The sequence below is a fragment of the Coenobita brevimanus genome, chromosome 37 (genome assembly GCF_032717465.1).
Source record: "Coenobita brevimanus isolate Jiangsu-jjx chromosome 37, ASM3271746v2, whole genome shotgun sequence".
NCBI classification, from domain to species: Eukaryota; Metazoa; Arthropoda; class Malacostraca; order Decapoda; family Coenobitidae; genus Coenobita; species Coenobita brevimanus.
Genome location: NC_136990.1, coordinates 9,199,399 through 9,217,689, shown reverse-complemented (window position 1 = coordinate 9,217,689; position 18,291 = coordinate 9,199,399). Strand labels below are relative to the sequence as shown.

Sequence of the window (18,291 nt, the reverse complement as noted above, 5' to 3'; positions counted from 1 at the left end):
ATCTAGGACACACAGGGACGTGACACTCTGGGTGAGGGGGAGGGGTTCGCACACTGGGTCTGTAGCACTGGAAATCGTTGGTGGGCACAAGGGGCACGCCCAGGGCTATGGCACAGGTAGCCGTAGGTGGCGGCTTGGTGTGGGAGGAGGACTGTCTGGGGTGTGCTCCCAGCACAAGTCTTGTACGGCGTGGTCAGGGGTCCGGGTCGAGCTGAAGGGCAGAGTGATGGGCGACCCTTTCCAGGTGGGGGCCCTGGGAGTGTGATGGCCCTCTGGGCTGAGGCCAAACAGGGCTAGGAGGCGGGTGGCATGGCACCTGCCCTTAGCTGAGGTGGGAGTCCTGGGGGCGGATCTCGACTGGCCCAGACCCGGGGCCGGCTGCTGGGCGCCCTTTGCTGTCTGGGGGCTGTGGTCTCGCCTGGAGGATGAAGCCGTCAGGGGTTGACTGCGGCCGCTCACCCGGGGGAGTCCGTCAGCTGCTTGGGGCATCGGGGGCTGCGCTGCAAGGTGCCCACCGTCATCCGAGGGCTGTGGTCTCGTCTGGAGGAGGCCGTCAGGGGTGGACTGCGGCCTCTCGCCCTGGGGGAGTCCATCAGCTACTGAGGGCGTTGGGGGCTAAGGCTGCAGAGATAGGATGCCTGGCCTCAGGGTGGTCCCGTCCCAGGTACTCTTTGATGGGGGCCCTGTTGGGGAGCAGTCTCCACTCTCCATGGGGGAGGGGAGGCGTGAGGGGCATCTTGCTTGGCCACAGGAGGAGTGGGCTGAGCCAGGGATGGTTCCCTTGTAGGGAGCCTTGGGAGTCACAGAGGAGGAACGACCGGTGGCCTGTTCCTCAGCCTGGCGGGCCTGACAATCCCTGCCGAAACTCCACACCGGAGGAAGGGGGTCCGGAGGACACTCCTTCTGCCTGGCAGGTCCGGGGGACACTGCCCAGGCTCCCTCCCGGGGTAGTGGTCGAGAGAGATCTGGAGGACACTCCCTTGGGCTGACAGGTCCAGGGGACACTGCTGGGGGACCATTCGTCCTGGGGACAACAGAGGAGAGGTCCCAGCGGGTCTTCTGTCTTCTGTGGCAGGTCCGGTGGACTCTGCTGCCTTCTTGCTGTCAGGGGAAGGTGCAGCTGGGGGATGACCAGTGGTCTCTACCCCGGTGGCAGATCTGGTGGATACTACCATGGGGCCCACTGCCCTCCTGGGGAGCACAGGTGATGGTCGTTGAGGTGACGGTCTGAGATGCCTGCTCCCAGAGGTGGGTGACAGAAGGAGGAGATCCAGTGGACTCTCCTCCTACAGTAGATCTGGTGGATACTACTGCACCGCTGCTTCCCTGGCGTGTAGTAGGACTGTGAGCACTCGCTGCGGCTCTCCCTCTTGTGAAGGCAGGTCCGGTGGACTCTGCGTCCGAGGGCCTACTTGAGACTTTCCTAGGGTAAGTCCCACCCCAATTCTAACGAGTGCTCTCTCTGTCAGAGGGTAATGCACTCGATTGAGGAACCTCCTGGTGGTCCGGCTGCATGGAAGAGTGGCGTCGGGTCACGGGGGATATATGCCGCTGTGGCACAGAACGCCGGTGTGTCTCCCCATTGCCTCCTCTTGGGGTGGGGGCTACCTCCCCATGTCCTCCTCCTGGGATGGTGGTGTCGGGATCGCTCCACCGGGTGGGTATTTCACCACCATCACAGGGATGGAAGTCACATCCTCATGACTGGAGATGGTAAACATCGGCGGTGGGGGTGCAATGGGCAGGTGTGAAGTGGCGGAGTAGATTTGCCCAGTGGAGTGTGGATTGATTTGGCGCTGGTGTGGACAATGCACGATGGTGTGTGTTGATGGTAGGTGCGTCTGCTGGAGGAGGTGGAGGAGTTGGGTTGTGCCTTTGAGGCGTCGCTTGCATCCTGCGGCTGGAGTCCAAATGACGTGCTTCATTTTCATCTCGGGTGGCAGAGATTGTGGTACATGATTTGTGGTGTCTGGCTGCAGACTGGAGATAGGTGAGGTTGCCTTGCTTTTACGAGGTCGTGGAGGGGTCGGCCTAAGTAGCTTAGTGGGGCAGGCCACTGGGATGTTCCATGTGGTGTGTTGTATTTTGAGGGTGAGGGGGGAGGTATTAGGGGTTGGGGTGGAAGGTGGGGAGGGTGTTTGGGCATATCTGGGTGGAGGACAGGCTAGGTGGCCTGATCTAGTCCAGGTAGTGGTTAGTACTGGTGTGGGACGTGAGGGGTGTTGTAGCGAGTGTGCTGATAGGGGGCGATGGTGATGGGTGTGAGGAGGTGGGCCAGGCAGGTGGTGGAGGAGCGGCAGTGTCGGGTTTGGGAGGTGACGTGGCCGGGGGTGGCGTGTGGGCAGAGTGGACGGCTGATGAGTGGGTTGGTGGAGTTGTGGCTGTAGGTGGTGATGGGGTGGGGGTGGGGGACAGGGAGTTGGGGTGACTAATGGGAGCAGGGGATGAGGTGGAGTGAGGAGCGTGTGGCAGTGATGGCATGAGGGAGTTAGACGGCCATGTGGTGTTGGGTTTGGTGGTGGCGGTGTGGTGGAGGAGAAGTGCGGTGAGGTCGTTAGAGGTGAGCAGGGGGTGTGGGGGGAAGGGGAGGAGTCTGGAGTAGGGGTAGTGATGGTGGCAGGGGTGCTGGGTGAGGATAGAGAAGGGGAGAGGTAGCAGGAGTATAAGTCAACGGGCTCAGGTGGAGGAGTGGGGCGTGCATTAGGCAGGTGAGGGTGGCGAGGTGGTGGTGTTGGAGGTGCATGAAAGCGGCGCACGTGGCGGTTCCGGTAGGTGCATGAGATGTTATGGTACTGAATAAGGACTTGGTATGGGTTGGAAATCTTTACAATTGTGTAGGGGCCGGTGTAGCGTGGAGCTAGTTTATTTGGTGTCAGCAGCGTGGCCACCATGACGGATTCGCCTGGTTTGTAGGGGTTAGCTGCAAAGGTGTCGGGTTTTAGGTCTTGGGTGTTTTGGAGGTGATGGAGTTTACGTTTGAGGTGTTGAAGGGGGTCGGAGGTGTGGGGGGTAGTGGGTGATTGTAAGTGGTGGCAGAGGGATAGGAGTAGGGGTGCCTCGCCGAATACTCGCTCGTGTAGTGCGATGCCATCTTTGCGGTGGCAGGAGTTAATGCCCCATTGCACGATCTTGACGTGTGCCGGCCAGTCATCATTTTGGGTTTCTTGTATTCTGGTCCGCACCTGGTAGAGTAGGGTGCGGTGACTCCGTTTGCAGATGCCATTTCCCTGTGACCAATACGGCGAGGAGTGGGAGATTTCATAGCTGAATAGGGTGGAGAGTTTGATCCAGGTTTGCTTGTAATCTCCAGGGCGTTGTTGAAGTGGAGAGCCTGGGGAATGCCAAAGTAGGGAAATACGTTGTGAACCAGTGCGTCTGTGATGGTGAGGGCATGGTGTTCCTTCACCGGGCAGGCAATCAGGAACTTGGAGTAGGTGTCCACGAACGTTATTATGTACAGCAAGCTCACCCCCAATGCGTGGGTTTCGTTCCTGATGTGGCACGTTCGGCGCGAAACTGCCTAAGTTTTAACTACTCCTTATTTTGCTCCCTAGGCCCCCCAAATGTGGTGTTGTGCTGTTATCTGCCATTGGTAATCAATATGAAGCACTTTAACTGGTTAGAAGGTTTATTTAATGTTATAACTTACAAATACAGTACTTCTCAGCAAAACCTCAACATACAAATACGTAAATACAAGGCAATATTCCGATGCCGAGTGGTTTCGGGACAATTTGCCGTCAAGTCAGTTCGCCATCACAACAAGACCAAGACAATTTGCCGTCATAAATGAAGACAGCTATGGGTGACGCTAGAAGATAATTCAAGGGCGACTACAGCGAGGAAGAAACAAGTTAATTATTGACTAAAGGTGCAACTAATAAATAATATCTAAAGCCTACACTACTGAACATAGACTTTGATGGATCCCCCTGAAATATAGTTATTAAAGTATTGATTAATTAATAATAAATATATTGATTGTAATGCTGAGTTGAATTTGGCTCGACTTCTCGTTCCAAATCAACTCAACACGGAGCGGGGTCCTCTTTCGAGACCGGAGCTAGTGCAATGAAGAGAGGCAGGACATAAAAACCTTCGGCAACACCATACACGTGTATTATTTCAGTCAGACACAAGACATTTCAGTAGACATTACATCACAATATAGAGCAATACAAAAACCTTATCTAAAATATTGTGTATCTCGCAGGATACTAGCTTCCTAGATATTAATGACAATACAACAAATCTTAGTACTAGGAGTACAGTAAATACCCGTGCGCGCGGAGCGCGTGAGGGGAGAAGGGGGGGGGGTTTGTGATCAACCAGGAGGGGGGGAAGTAGGGAGACACGGAGAGTGACTTAGAACGGCGAGGGGGAAGTTATGGTAATATTTAATGAGGCCCGATATTAGCAAGGGAGTTTAGGTGTTTTCTGTTGGCAAGAATTCTTTGACAATTAACTCTGGTTCTTATTTGGACTTTAAGAGCGGGGGTGAGGAGTGGAGAGAGTTTTTAGGGATAGCGTGCGGAGCAGGGGAATATAGTTATTACTTGCTGTCCTCGTTGTTTTGGTGACACTAGGTTTCTGTCGGCACAACTTATATATTACACATCTCCCCGGTATTCTATTCCACTATATTACTCAGAGCTTAGCCAATAGCACTCCAATAATGTGTTAGTCTTTCTTCGGGCTCTAGAGAGAAGTCTTTAGAAAACTTCGGGATGACACTCGCACGTATTTTCACTTGAGGTCTCTACCCACATTCTCGCCCTTTAACGGAGGATTATGTCCTGGTTTACCCCAATGGAAATTACATGAAATTACTGCACTAGTCTTATTCTAAGAGGAAAGGAGTCACACTTAACCTACTTCACGATTATTACAGGATCACTCGTATTTCTCGTGGAGAGAGACACGGTTACCTCGGTGTTGATCCGGTCGGACTGAGGGCGTCGTCAGGGTAGGGCGAGCCGGGAGGGCACGGGGTGACTCGCTAGGGCGTCCTCTCACGTCCGGGGGTCTCCGGACTGGGCTCCGGTGTAAGGCCCTTGGGACTGGGGCCGAAGAGGGCTAGGAACCTCTGGGTCAGGTCCCGGCGTCGCGGGGGCGTGGTGAGGTCTCGCCCGGGTGTCCTAGGGCGGGCCGGAAGAGGTGACGGACTGCGGTCTCCTATGAGCAGGGGCGCCGACAGGGGAGGACTGCGGCAGCGGCTGTCACGGGGGCCCGACAGGTGGGTCTTCTCAAGGGCCTCGCGCAGGGAACAGAGACCGGGGGAAACAGGGAGGTCTTTCCTCCTTACCATACCCTGGGAGCGACCATCGATCGTCTCTACCGGAGTGCTGAGGGAGCGACTGTGGATCGTCTCTACCTGAGCTTTCAGGGAGCGACCATTGATCGTCTCTACCTGATTTTTATGCGAGCGACCATAGATCGTCTCTACCTTGTTTTTATGGGAGCGACCATTGATCGTCTCTACCGGAGTGCTGAGGGAGCGACCATTGATCGTCTCTACCTGAGCTTCAGGGAGCGACCATTGATCGTCTCTTCCTGATTTTTATGTGAGCGACCATAGATCGTCTCTGTCTTTTTTTTATGGGAGCGACCATTGATCGTCTCTACCGGAGTGCTGAGGGAGCGACCGTCGATCGTCTCTACCTGAGCTTTCAGGGAGCGACCATTGATCGTCTCTATCTGATTTTTATGTGAGCGACCATAGATCGTCTCTACCTTGTTTTTATGGGAGCGACCATTGATCGTCTCTACCGGGTTTTGATGGAAGCGACCATAGATCGTCTCTACCTTGACACTATTAGAGCGACCATAGATTGTCTCTACCTTAGGAGCGCTGCCTGGAGTATAGTTTCTGACTCCACCCCTAGCTAACTCAGTGATTCCGCCACGCGAAGGTAGTGTCTTTCACCTACCGTGGCGGCGGCGTGGTGGTTGAATGTCACAGGGGCGCACGGCCCGGGCTGACATGCGTCGTTGTTGCCCGGAGTGGTGATGGCTAGTGGCGGCTACCCCGTGGGGTCCGAGTGGGGATGTCGGCATTCTCGTGGGCGAACTTCGTTGTTTCTGGTTCGCCCTGTTGTCGGGGATATTATGGTATTCTCCGGGATATTCTGGAGTACCGTATGTGTGTCTGTTAAAGCCACGCATTTCACCACCGTGTTCTTGAAAAAAGTTACGTCCCTGTGGCTGGAGGTGGAACGCTAGAGTGTTGGAGGTGGTGTAGACGGGCTGGAGGTGTCGGAGTGTGTGCTGCCAGGCGGCAGTATAAGAATTTTCCTCTTGTGCTTGGTCATAGGTGAGGAAGAGGGCAGAGGGGGTGGTGGTGTGCTTGAGGATTTTTAACAGGTGGTGGGGTCCGCGGAGCCGGTGGTTCTTGGCAAAGGAAGGGGCCCATACAGCTCGCTTAATCCTCATGTTGCTTGGTGTGGTTGTCGGTGTGGTTGGAGGTGGAATGCCGGACAGAGTGGGCGAAGGCCGGGTTTTGTGTCGCGGTAATGCGGCGTTGAGTCTCTGGGGAGTACAGGTAGGAGGGATTTGGGCCTGATGTAGCTTGACTGTGTGTGTGTATCGGGTGGGTGGGCATAAGAGTCGGCCGGAGGGGGTGGTGGTGGTGGTTCTGAGGGTGGGTGTGGGTGGGTGTGGGTGGGTGTGGGTGGGGAAGCAGGCGTGCGGGGTGGGCGGGGTCGGTTAGCGCGGGCCGTCGCGCGCGTTGGGGACGCGGAAGAAGGTGAGAGCGTCGGAGTGGGTGTGGAGGGGAGAGGGCGGTGGTAGTGGGTTGTCCTGCGGGGGTGGCGGGGTGGGCGGGGCACGTGGGCTTGGGTGGAAAGGGTGAGGCGGCGGAGGGAAGGGGTGAGGGTAAGCGAAGCGTGGCGGGTGAGATGTCAGGTGTGGTGCAGGGGGTGGTGGAGGCGGTGGAGGCTGAGGTGGTAGGGGAGGTGGAGGGGGATGACGAGGAGGAACCATCGCACTCGTATGTGGAAGTGACAGGCGGTGCGGGAGCAGGGGGGGGTTGGGGTTGTGAGGTCGGTAGTGGTGGTGAGGTGATGGCGGTGGGTGGCGCGGGGTGGGAGGTGGAAGGCAGTAGACGGGGGGAGGTGGTTTTAGGAAGTAGGTTAGGGGAAGATGTGGAGAGGGTCCTAGGAGGCCTGTGAAGAGGGAGGCCGGTTTTGTGTTGCGGGAGTATAGTGGTGTGTGGGGTGGGAAGGTTAGAACTAGGGGCAGGAATAGGGGAAGGTAGAACAGAAGAGATAGTGAGAGGGGGCCAAAAGGAAAGATAACGTTCTCCCCTGTCGTAGACTGGGGGAGAGGTGAGGTGGCCCCCGCCATTACGGTGGGATGCGGGGGCAGGGGGGCGCTTTTTGTTTTTCCCTTTTTGTTTTTTCTTCCCCTGGGGCTTAGGGGAATTTGCGTAAGGTGGGGAGGTTTGTAAGCACCCTCGTGTCATTTGGCTGCATTGGGCAGCTTCTAGCTGCTCACGGATGTCGTGGATCGGACATCCGTGGTAGCACGGAGAAAATTCCCACGGGTTGATGGTGATGAGGTCAACGGGGAATTGATTTATTTCGCCGATGTGTTGAGGGGTGGCATGGACGGCTAAAAGGCGCCTCATTAAACTGATATCTTTATCCATGTCTCCTGTTGGATCATGGATAGTGAAGTGTTGTCTTACAACACTTGGGAGTTCTCTGAGCAGAGTATTAAATGTGTGTTGATCCCGGGTTTCTTCATCTGCCTCCGGGTAGGTAGCAGTAACCAGGCGTCTTGCCTGTAACAGGGTATTATCTAAATCCCTGTCGTAAGTAAAACTATCCAATTTGGATAGAGCCACCACTTTCCCTAGTGATGGGGTGATGGCTTGGACAGCGAACTTGGTAAAGTTCTGCCAGGTGAGTTCTGGGACAATTTTCGGAGCAATATTCGCTGCGACTTTACCCAGTAGTGGTAGTGTGACTGCAATTTTTTGTTGGTCATTATCGAAGCCAATATCTAGTAAGGGTTTAACCATTGCAAGATATGTGTGTATGTCATACTGGTCAGGGTCAAACTTGGGTAACTGGACGTGCGGTTTAGTTGCCATTTTTCCAAATATTTCCTATTTACCTCTCTTCTACGCTCGGATCTAGAACCACCGCTGGCCACCAGTGTAATGCTGAGTTGAATTTGGCTCGACTTCTCGTTCCAAATCAACTCAACACGGAGCGGGGTCCTCTTTCGAGACCGGAGCTAGTGCAATGAAGAGAGGCAGGACATAAAAACCTTCGGCAACACCATACACGTGTATTATTTCAGTCAGACACAAGACATTTCAGTAGACATTACATCACAATATAGAGCAATACAAAAACCTTATCTAAAATATTGTGTATCTCGCAGGATACTAGCTTCCTAGATATTAATGACAATACAACAAATCTTAGTACTAGGAGTACAGTAAATACCCGTGCGCGCGGAGCGCGTGAGGGGAGAAGGGGGGGGGGTTTGTGATCAACCAGGAGGGAAGTAGGGAGACACGGAGAGTGACTTAGAACGGCGAGGGGGAAGTTATGGTAATATTTAATGAGGCCCGATATTAGCAAGGGAGTTTAGGTGTTTTCTGTTGGCAAGAATTTTTTGACAATTAACTCTGGTTCTTATTTGGACTTTAAGAGCGGGGGTGAGGAGTGGAGAGAGTTTTTAGGGATAGCGTGCGGAGCAGGGGAATATAGTTATTACTTGCTGTCCTCGTTGTTTTGGTGACACTAGGTTTCTGTCGGCACAACTTATATATTACACATCTCCCCGGTATTCTATTCCATTATATTACTCAGAGCTTAGCCAATAGCACTCCAATAACGTGTTAGTCTTTCTTCGGGCTCTAGAGAGAAGTCTTTAGAAAACTTCGGGATGACACTCGCACGTATTTTCACTTGAGGTCTCTACCCACATTCTCGCCCTTTAACGGAGGATTATGTCCTGGTTTACCCCAATGGAAATTACATGAAATTACTGCACTAGTTTTATTCTAAGAGGAAAGGAGTCACACTTAATCTACTTCACGATTATTACAGGATCACTCGTATTTCTCGTGGAGAGAGACACGGTTACCTCGGTGTTGATCCGGTCGGACTGAGGGCGTCGTCAGGGTAGGGCGAGCCGGGAGGGCACGGGGCGACTCGCTAGGGCGTCCTCTCACGTCTGGGGGTCTCCGGACTGGGCTCCGGTGTAAGGCCCTTGGGACTGGGGCCGAAGAGGGCTAGGAACCTCTGGGTCAGGTCCCGGCGTCGCGGGGGCGTGGTGAGGTCTCGCCCGGGTGTCCTAGGGCGGGCCGGAAGAGGCGACGGACTGCGGTCTCCTATGAGCAGGGGCGCCGACAGGGGAGGACTGCGGCAGCGGCTGTCACGGGGGCCCGACAGGTGGGTCTTCTCAAGGGCCTCACGCAGGGAACAGAGGCCGGGGGAAACAGGGAGGTCTTTCCTCCTTACTATACCCTGGGAGCGACCATCGATCGTCTCTACCGGAGTGCTGAGGGAGCGACCGTGGATCGTCTCTACCTGAGCTTTCAGGGAGCGACCATTGATCGTCTCTACCTGATTTTTATGCGAGCGACCATAGATCGTCTCTACCTTGTTTTTATGGGAGCGACCATTGATCGTCTCTACCGGAGTGCTGAGGGAGCGACCGTTGATCGTCTCTACCTGAGCTTTAGGGAGCGACCATTGATCGTCTCTTCCTGATTTTTATGTGAGCGACCATAGATCGTCTCTGTCTTTTTTTTATGGGAGCGACCATTGATCGTCTCTACCAGAGTGCTAAGGGAGCGACCGTCGATCGTCTCTACCTGAGCTTTCAGGGAGCGACCATTGATCGTCTCTACCTGATTTTTATGGGAGCGACCATAGATCGTCTCTACCTTGTTTTTATGGGAGCGACCATTGATCGTCTCTACCGGGTTTTGATGGGAGCGACCATAGATCGTCTCTACCGGGTTTTGATGGGAGCGACCATAGATCGTCTCTACCTTGACACTATTAGAGCGACCATAGATCGTCTCTACCTTAGGGGCGCTGCCTGGAGTATAGTTTCTGACTCCACCCCTAACTAACTCAGTGATTCCGCCACGCGAAGGTAGTGTCTTTCGCCTACGGTGGCGGCGGCGTGGTGGTTGAATGTCACAGGGGCGCACGGCCCGGGCTGACATGCGTCGTTGTTGCCCGGAGTGGTGATGGCTAGTGGCGGCTACCCCGTGGGGTCCGAGTGGGGGTGTCGGCATTCTCGTGGGCGAACTCCGTTGTTTCTGGTTCGCCCTGTTGTCGGGGATACTATGGTATTCTCCGGGATATTCTGGAGTACCGTATGTGTGTCTGTTAAAGCCACGCATTTCATTGATAAAAGTATTGATTAATTAATGATAAATATATCTATAGAATGATAGGGAATCGTTCGGAGTGCGAATTGTCCTGACGGGAATCGTCCATGTTTTGACGGGGAATTGTCTGACGGCGAATTGACGACGCCGATCATGAGTAATCAACAAGTTAACTGGTTACAAGGCATTATTTAATGTTTTAACTTTATTTAAGTGCTTTAACTTACAAGTACATACCAGAACAGAACTTACAAATACAGTACTGTGGAAAAGCAGTACAGCAAATCTTTAATGAACAAATAAAAAAGGCAATATTCCGATGCCTATCAGGTGAACTGGTTATAAGAGTTTATTTCTTGCTTTAATGTTATTTACTAGTACTCTAACTTGCACATAAACTTACCGGAACAGTAATGTAATTATTTAACTTACAAATACAGTACTGTGGAAAAGCGGTACAGCGAATCACATGATCACGTGATCAAAACAAACATTACGTGCTGCGTTGATGTTCAAGGATTTGGCCTTTCAAAGGCCTCTCTTGCATAAATTTATAGTTTTCGTAATGGTTCTGAAATCTTACGTTGTCTTATATCCCAGGACTTACTGCATATAATTGCGAGTGCATCTGACGAGAACGTGTTCCGGGCGAGCTTACTGTATCTGTAGCCGGACTTGGGTGGGAGAGGCCCGATGACATCTACTGACAGCAGCTGCCAGGGCTTGCTGGCTAGGATGCTGCTGGACGGGCCCTGCGTCCTGGTGGTGTCTTTGCCCAGAGCACAGACTCGGAACATTTGGGCGACTTGCTTAGCAAGTTGGGAGGGGTTTGGGACCCAATAGATATCACTGAAAATTTGTAGTTTCTTTGCGCCAAGGTGAATCCCATTGTCGGAGTGGAGGTGGGTTAAAGTGTCTAGGGTGGTGTCTGGGTCTAGGGCGATGTGTCCTGAGTAGGTGCGCAGGTAGTCACTGTGTCTTTGTAATTTGGAAAACACGTGGGCAGGCATCCAGGTGGGGTGGTCTTTTGCTTGCCTTTGTTGTAGGAAGGTGGAGGTGCCATGGATGGAGTTTATGGGAAGCCGGGGGAGGGCGTCAGCATTTGTGCTGAGTTTGCCCAGCCAATAAGCTATATCGAAGTTAAATTTTTCCAGGGTCTCTCTCTAGTGGATGATATGGGTGCTGTGTGTCTCCGACTGTCGTAACTGTTGTAGGGATTGGTGATCGGTGATGATGGTGACGTGGGTGACCATCAGATAGACCTGGAAGTATTCCAGGGCCCAAATGATGCCCAGACGTTCCTGCTTCATGGCGGCGTAGTTTTTTCTCAGCCTGGTTAAGCGTGTGGCTGGCACAGGCAATGATGTGTTCTCTGCCGTCCTGCACTTGGGCCAGGACAGCTCCGATCACCACTAGTGACGTGTCCATGTATAAGTGGAAGGGAAGGGTATAGTCTGGGAATGCTACGATAGGGGCGGTGATGAGTTCGTCTTTTAAGGTATTGAAAGACTGTATGCGGTCCTCTGTCCGTGTGAAAGGTTTCCCCTTTTGGTTAGGTCATGTAGTAGCTTGGCAATATTTGTGAAACCTTTCACAAAGCGTCAGTAATATGAAGCCAGGCCAATGAACACGCGGACCTCGTGGACATTCTGGGGTAGGGGGAGATCCACTATTGCCCATAGTTTTTCTGGGTCAGGGGCTATGCCTTCTTTGGATATGATGTGCCCCAGGAAGGAGACAGAACGCAGGGCCAGGACGCATTTTGATGGTCAAAGCTTGAGCCCAGCTTGTCAGATCCTGAGGAAGACTTGTCGTAGGCGGTGGAGGTACTCAACCTAGGTTTTACTGAAAATGATCATGTCATCCAAATAGGCTAGGCATATTTCCCAGGTGAGACCGCTAAGTACTGACTCCATTAGGCTGGAAAATGTGGCTGGGGTGTTCCAGAGGCCAAAGTGGAACACGTTAAACTCGTAGTGCTTCCCGTTGCTGGTGGAGAATGTGGTTTTGCCTCTGTCGTTGGGGTGGAAGAGGACCTGCCAGTATCCTGATTGCAGGTCGAGGGTAGGAAACCAGGATACCCCATAGAGGGAGTCAAGGGAGTCGTCAATTCTGGGTAGAGGGGTGGTGTCTTTGGTTGTCGCATCGTTTAGGCGTCGGCAATCTACACCAAAGCGCAGGGTACCATCTTTCTTTTTCACCAGGATGACAGGGGAAGACCAGGGCCTGGTGGTGGATGGTGATATTGCGCTGGTATCTAGCATGTCCTGGACCTGCCAATCTTCCTCAGCCCGTTGGTTAGGGTTTTTTCTTCGTGAGGGTTGGCAGATGGGTGGTCCCATTGTGTGAATCTCGTGGGACAGGTAGGTGGTGTGGCCGATGTCCGTTGGTCCCAACGAGATGTCTTGGAAGTCCAGGAGGAGGCACTGAAGGCTGTCAGTTTAGTGTGGTGAGAGGTGGTCAGGGATGGGGGGTAGGGCCAGGGGGACAAGGGGGGGAGGCACAGGGCTTTGCCTCTTCCATTTCTCTGCCTACTAATCCCTTGGGAAGAGTGAGGGGAGTGGTGGAAAGGTTGGCCATGTGCACTGCTCCGACATGGGGGGGGGTGGAGGAAGGTGGGAGACAACAGGCATGGGGCTGTAGCGCCCATCAGTGGGTTTGGGGAGAACACTACGGAGTTTCCAATGGGGCGGTGCAAGGGGAGCCAGGCCTTGTGGTGGGGAAGGACGGTGATGATAGAGGCTATAGTAGTGGGGAAGGTGGAGTAAGGGGGGTGGTCATGGTGGGGAGGGGAGGGAATGGGGGGGCTGGGGTGGGTCAGGGGCAGGTGGAGGAGTTATGGTGGTACACGTGCAGAGGGGCTGAGGGGGTGGATCTGGAGTTTTGTTGAAATGTAGTCACCGCTTGTGGCAGTCTTTATTGGCATGGAGCTATTGTTGCAGATCCAGCCCCAAGTAGCCGTCATATGCACGGCAGGTGGAATCAAATATGATGAATCGGTGTTGGGTAGTCACATGTTGGTGGGTTTCAGCACGGAGAGCCCGTGTCTCCCAATGGATAGGCAGGGGGCCATCCCCTGCATCTAAGAGATGGGCAGAGGTGGGGAGGAGAGAGCCGAAGGCTGTGGAGTGGTGGGAGTAAAAGTGGTAGTAGAGGCATGATCTGGCTGCTCCCGTATCAACCAGAAGCCTTGCTTTCACCCCATTCAGCCTCATTTTGTCGTAGGCTGGGGGGCGGTATTTATGTGAGGTGGCCCCCGCCACCATGGGGAGGTGTGGGGACAGTCCTAAAAATCCAGTTGTGGTGAGGCGTCCTTCTCTCTGAGCTCCATTTCCTCTGGCTTAGGGTAGTTGGTTGGAGGGGTCACATCCTTGATGTGGCCGACCTCAATAGCTGAAACTTTGTGGTGCCCCTGGTTGGCCGTTTTGCAATGGGTGGCCTTTAACTGCTCCCTGATGTCATGTATGGGACAGCGATGGTTGCATGCAGAGAACTCCCACGGGTTGATAGAGATTAAGTTGGTGGTATCTCTGGAGTTGGGGTGCTTCTTGGTGGGGACTACCCTTGGTTTGGTGGGAGGGTTTGATGGAGCGGTGTTTCTGGGAGGTGTCGGGGCTTGTTAGGGGGCGGTTTTCGAGTGGGGACTCGGCTAGCCACCCCGATTTGCTGAGGAGTAGTGCAAGTGGCGAGGAGGCGCCTCACCAACTGTATAGCCCTAACGAGGTCCCCAGTTGGGTCATAGATTGTAAAGTGCTCCCTGACAACACTGGGAAGGATCTTCAGGAGGGTGTTGAACATATGCTGGTCCTGGGTGTTGGCACCAGCCTCCGGGTAGGCGGTGGTGACAAGCCGCCTGGTCTGGATGAGGGTATCATCCTACTTGCTGCCATAGGTGAGGGCATCTAGCTGGGAGGTGACGACCTTCCCCAGTGAGGGTGTGATGGCTTGCGTCACGATTTGCCTAAATTGATCCCATTTCAGCTCTGGGACGATTTTTGCCGCAATGCTCGAGACAATTTTCCCAAGGTGTGGGGGTGCAACTGCAATTTTTTCTCAATCATTTTCGAAACTTATATCCAATATAGGCTTAACCATAGACTAATATGTGTCTATGTCATACTGCTCAGGGTCAAACTTAGGTAATTGGACGTGCGGTTTGGCAGCCATTTTTGTAACTTTCCCTTTTTGTCCCTTGTTGCACTCTGCCGGATCGAGAACCACTGCTAGCCACCAGTGTTAAACAGCGTAATCTGCGCCCAACTACTTGGGTTCAGATATGATGCGGGCCTTGGGTTCTTTTATTCTGGACCAGGCTAGAATATGCAGACAAGGGATAAGGCTCAAACACAGGCAAATCAGATCTACACGCATATTGCCTTACAAACAGAGTACAACTGTTCACACACTATTACATGGACAATCCTGTATAAAATACAAGTGCACTATATGACATAGTATAATCTAAAACACAATTACATTATCTAGCACAATAAAGTACACATACGTGGCATGAGCACAATATAACACAGGACACTATATGCCACAATACAATACACATATGTGGCATGAACACAATATAACTAGTGGTGGGCGGTGCAAACGAGGAAGGACCTTGCTCAAGCGCAATGCGCAATCCACAGTTCACTACCTTGCACAAGCGCAAGTGCGCAATCTGACAAATATTTAGCTTGCCAAAGGTCGCAAAGCGCAAGCGCAAACCATTTGCATATATTTGTGGGAAAAACTGTAAAATATTGAGATATCGAAATAAAAGAGCATATTACTTTTATTTATTATTATTATTTTCTATTATTTGTAATTTGCGCAAGTGTGCAATCTAATATTTAGCTTGCGCAATGTCGCTAAGTGTTAGTGCAAACCATTTGCATATATTTGTGGAATTACTGTAAAGTATTGAGCTATTTAACTAAATTAGCATACTCACTTTTATTTATTATTATTCTCTCTATCTATTGCCAGACGCCTTAATCCCATAACCGGTGGCCACTGGCCACAAACAAGGAACAAAGCGCCTCCATGTCACCCTGTATCCCGCCATTTCACTCTCCTGCACCCGGCTCACACCCCCTTCTCTCATATACTTCTCCACTCCATCCCTCCATCTCATCCTTGGCCTCCACCTCACTCACATATGTAATGCCAGAAATTTTATCCCCACCTTTATTGTTCATCCAGTATAAAGACGGATTTATAATCTTACCGGTTGTTGGTACTGGTCAACTTACCCATTGATAATACAGGTGGTACTTGACTTAGTATGGTAGATGATAATTATTTAAGAAAAAATTTTGGTAGCGTTTGTAGTTTTTGGCCGAGCCTAGATTTAGTCAGTACCACAGGTGGTCGTCGTTCCCTCAGCGAAGGAATCTTGAATTGGAAGGGGAGTGAATTAGGCTTGAAGACATAATTTCCTTGATTAGGTACACCAAGAAAATGACATATACTTTACTTTAATAATTTTTATGCTGGTTTTCAAAAGACATTTTAATTACATGACCCTTTGTTGTATGAAAGAAGATTGTACATTAAAACCATGGTTTGGGTGATCATTCCTACAACATTGTCACCAGGCGAAAACAATTTGGTACATACAAGCGATTTATGAGGTCATTGTACCTTACTTTCTTTTTGTCAGTTATTCTTGGGCTCGACAATAGCCTCAAGACAGGGACCTTTTTACGAGCCTGGGTTGTCTTTTCGGGCTGGCATAGCCTCGAACCAATAAAAAAAATAATTACTCGTGTTCTATTTCGTCCGAATAGTATACTCTCATCCTGTAATTCTCGATAATCCACAATCACTTTCAATTCACAATTATTAATAGTTCATAATCATCATTACTACATAATCACCAGAAATGCATAATCACTCGGGCTTGTGTAGCCTCGAGGTACTATTCAAAATTACATTATTGCTCACAACCACTAAGTTCCCTTCCACGCTCCAAATTTTCTAACATTAATTTAAGAAAGAAAACGGTTAACGGTTTTGAATTTCGCCTTTCCGTTACCAGATTACATCACTTTTAAATTTCTATTCCTTATTTACAAAAAAAAGTTCACTTGATAGATCAGTAATACTATTACAATTACAATTGGTTTATAAAATAATTCATGGGTAGTGTAAGTGTGTATGTTCTCGTCTATGGACAATACCACGGAGAGGCCTCGTACTCACACTGACGTCGCCGGTGTCTGGGGACTGAACCAACGTCCATTTTGCACGACGTCTGGGTAGCGAGTGGGCCTCCCGGCACGCAAGAGACGCCACTGCTAGATCAAATGAGGTGGTGTTTTTGAAATATGGTGGGTTTCAATTTTCTTCACAATTTATTTAGTGGTGTACCCATGACGCCAGGACTTTTGACTGAATTGGGGAAAATTTGGGATTCAATCCTTACTTAATTTAGACACTGATTTTACCACTATCCCGCCTTGAATTTTGGGGCAGCTTATGCCATCTAGTGACGGCTAAGGTAAGCGGGACTATTAAATCCTCACAAATGACATTATTTAGGCCTTTTTGACTGTTAATCTCACATATTTGGGTTCTAGCAGCTTCATTAGTAAACATTTCACAACTAGGATACGGAAAGAATGTTATATTCATCATTATTCTGTTTAAGGTTTAAACTCGGCGCCCAATAACGACAGAGAAAAGCTGCGCGCATCTGTTATTCATTACTCGACCAGACGGAGGAATTCCCATAGCTCAACATCCACAATTACATCACCCAATGCATAGATACAGAGATACATACATATAAAAAATAAAGTTAACCCTACATTAATTATTAACATATGAATTACTACTTAGGATAGGAATTTATAGACTAGTATTCAGGTTACATCCTATCTAACTTAAAAATTACAGTACTTCTAAACACATACATGAATATTAAATTTGTGGCACTACACGTACACTGTCCTCATTAGTCTCTCACTCTCCATCCTCTCCATGTGACCAAACCACCTAAATGTGTTTCTCCTAACGCTTCCCATCACATCCACATCCACACCACAACGCTCCTTCACTTCCTTATTTGTCAGTCTGTCTCATCATGTAACTCGGACTCCACATGTTCCTCTCAAATAACTCATTTATTTCCACAGCTCTCACTCTTGACTTCTGTCCCTCCAACAAGGTCAAAGCTTCACTTCTGTACATTAGAGCTGGTATCACAATACTGTCATGTAGTAACTCTTTCACTCATGAAATTCAGAGGAGTGAGCGGGCGAAGGAACGGAGGGACAGAGAAACAAAGGCTGTGATGTTGCCAGTTTTACTTTTATCTGCATTTTCGCAAGACGTTTTATTTAGTAATTCAATATAGATATACAATAGCATGTGAAACACAGTATGGTGTCCCTTGGAACGTCCAACCACCTCCACCAGGAATTCAGCATAGTGCCCCCGTGAACTCCCAGACACCCCCACAAGGACCCCACGGAGGAGCAGCAGCAGCGCACCAAGACTCGGTGCAACAACGGCCCAAGTCAGCCCGGGCCGTACACCCCTATGACTCAGAACCCGCCCACTGTCCCCATAGCAGGAATCCTGCACTACCTTCCGGGCGAGCTTCCACCAACCAGCTTCGGGGTGGAGCTGTCTGTCCAGCTCCTGCCAGCGCCCCTAAGGAGTCGGCCTGTAGCTGCTCCCGCCTTCATCAGGAGACGGCCGGTAGCCTCTCTGAAGGTGTCTTCTTTCTTGAGATGGCCGGTAGCTGCTCGCCTCTTGCTAAGGAATCAGCCAGTAGCCAACCTGAGGGTAACCAGGAGACGACCGGTAGCCGCTCCTGCCTTCGTCAGAAGGTGTCCTTCCAGAGACGGCCGGTAGCCGCTCCAAACCCCCTCCTGAAGGAGTCGGCCTGTAGCCGCTCCCGCCTTTGTCAGACGGCTGATAGCCAC

General features: G+C 51.3%; 1 protein-coding gene across 1 annotated transcript in view; it reads left to right on the top strand.

Annotated features, from left to right (window-relative positions):
• Positions 1 to 18,291, top strand: part of LOC145396373 (rhodanese domain-containing protein CG4456-like) — an 83,635-nt gene that overhangs the window by 58,588 nt on the left and 6,756 nt on the right. The window lies entirely within an intron of this gene.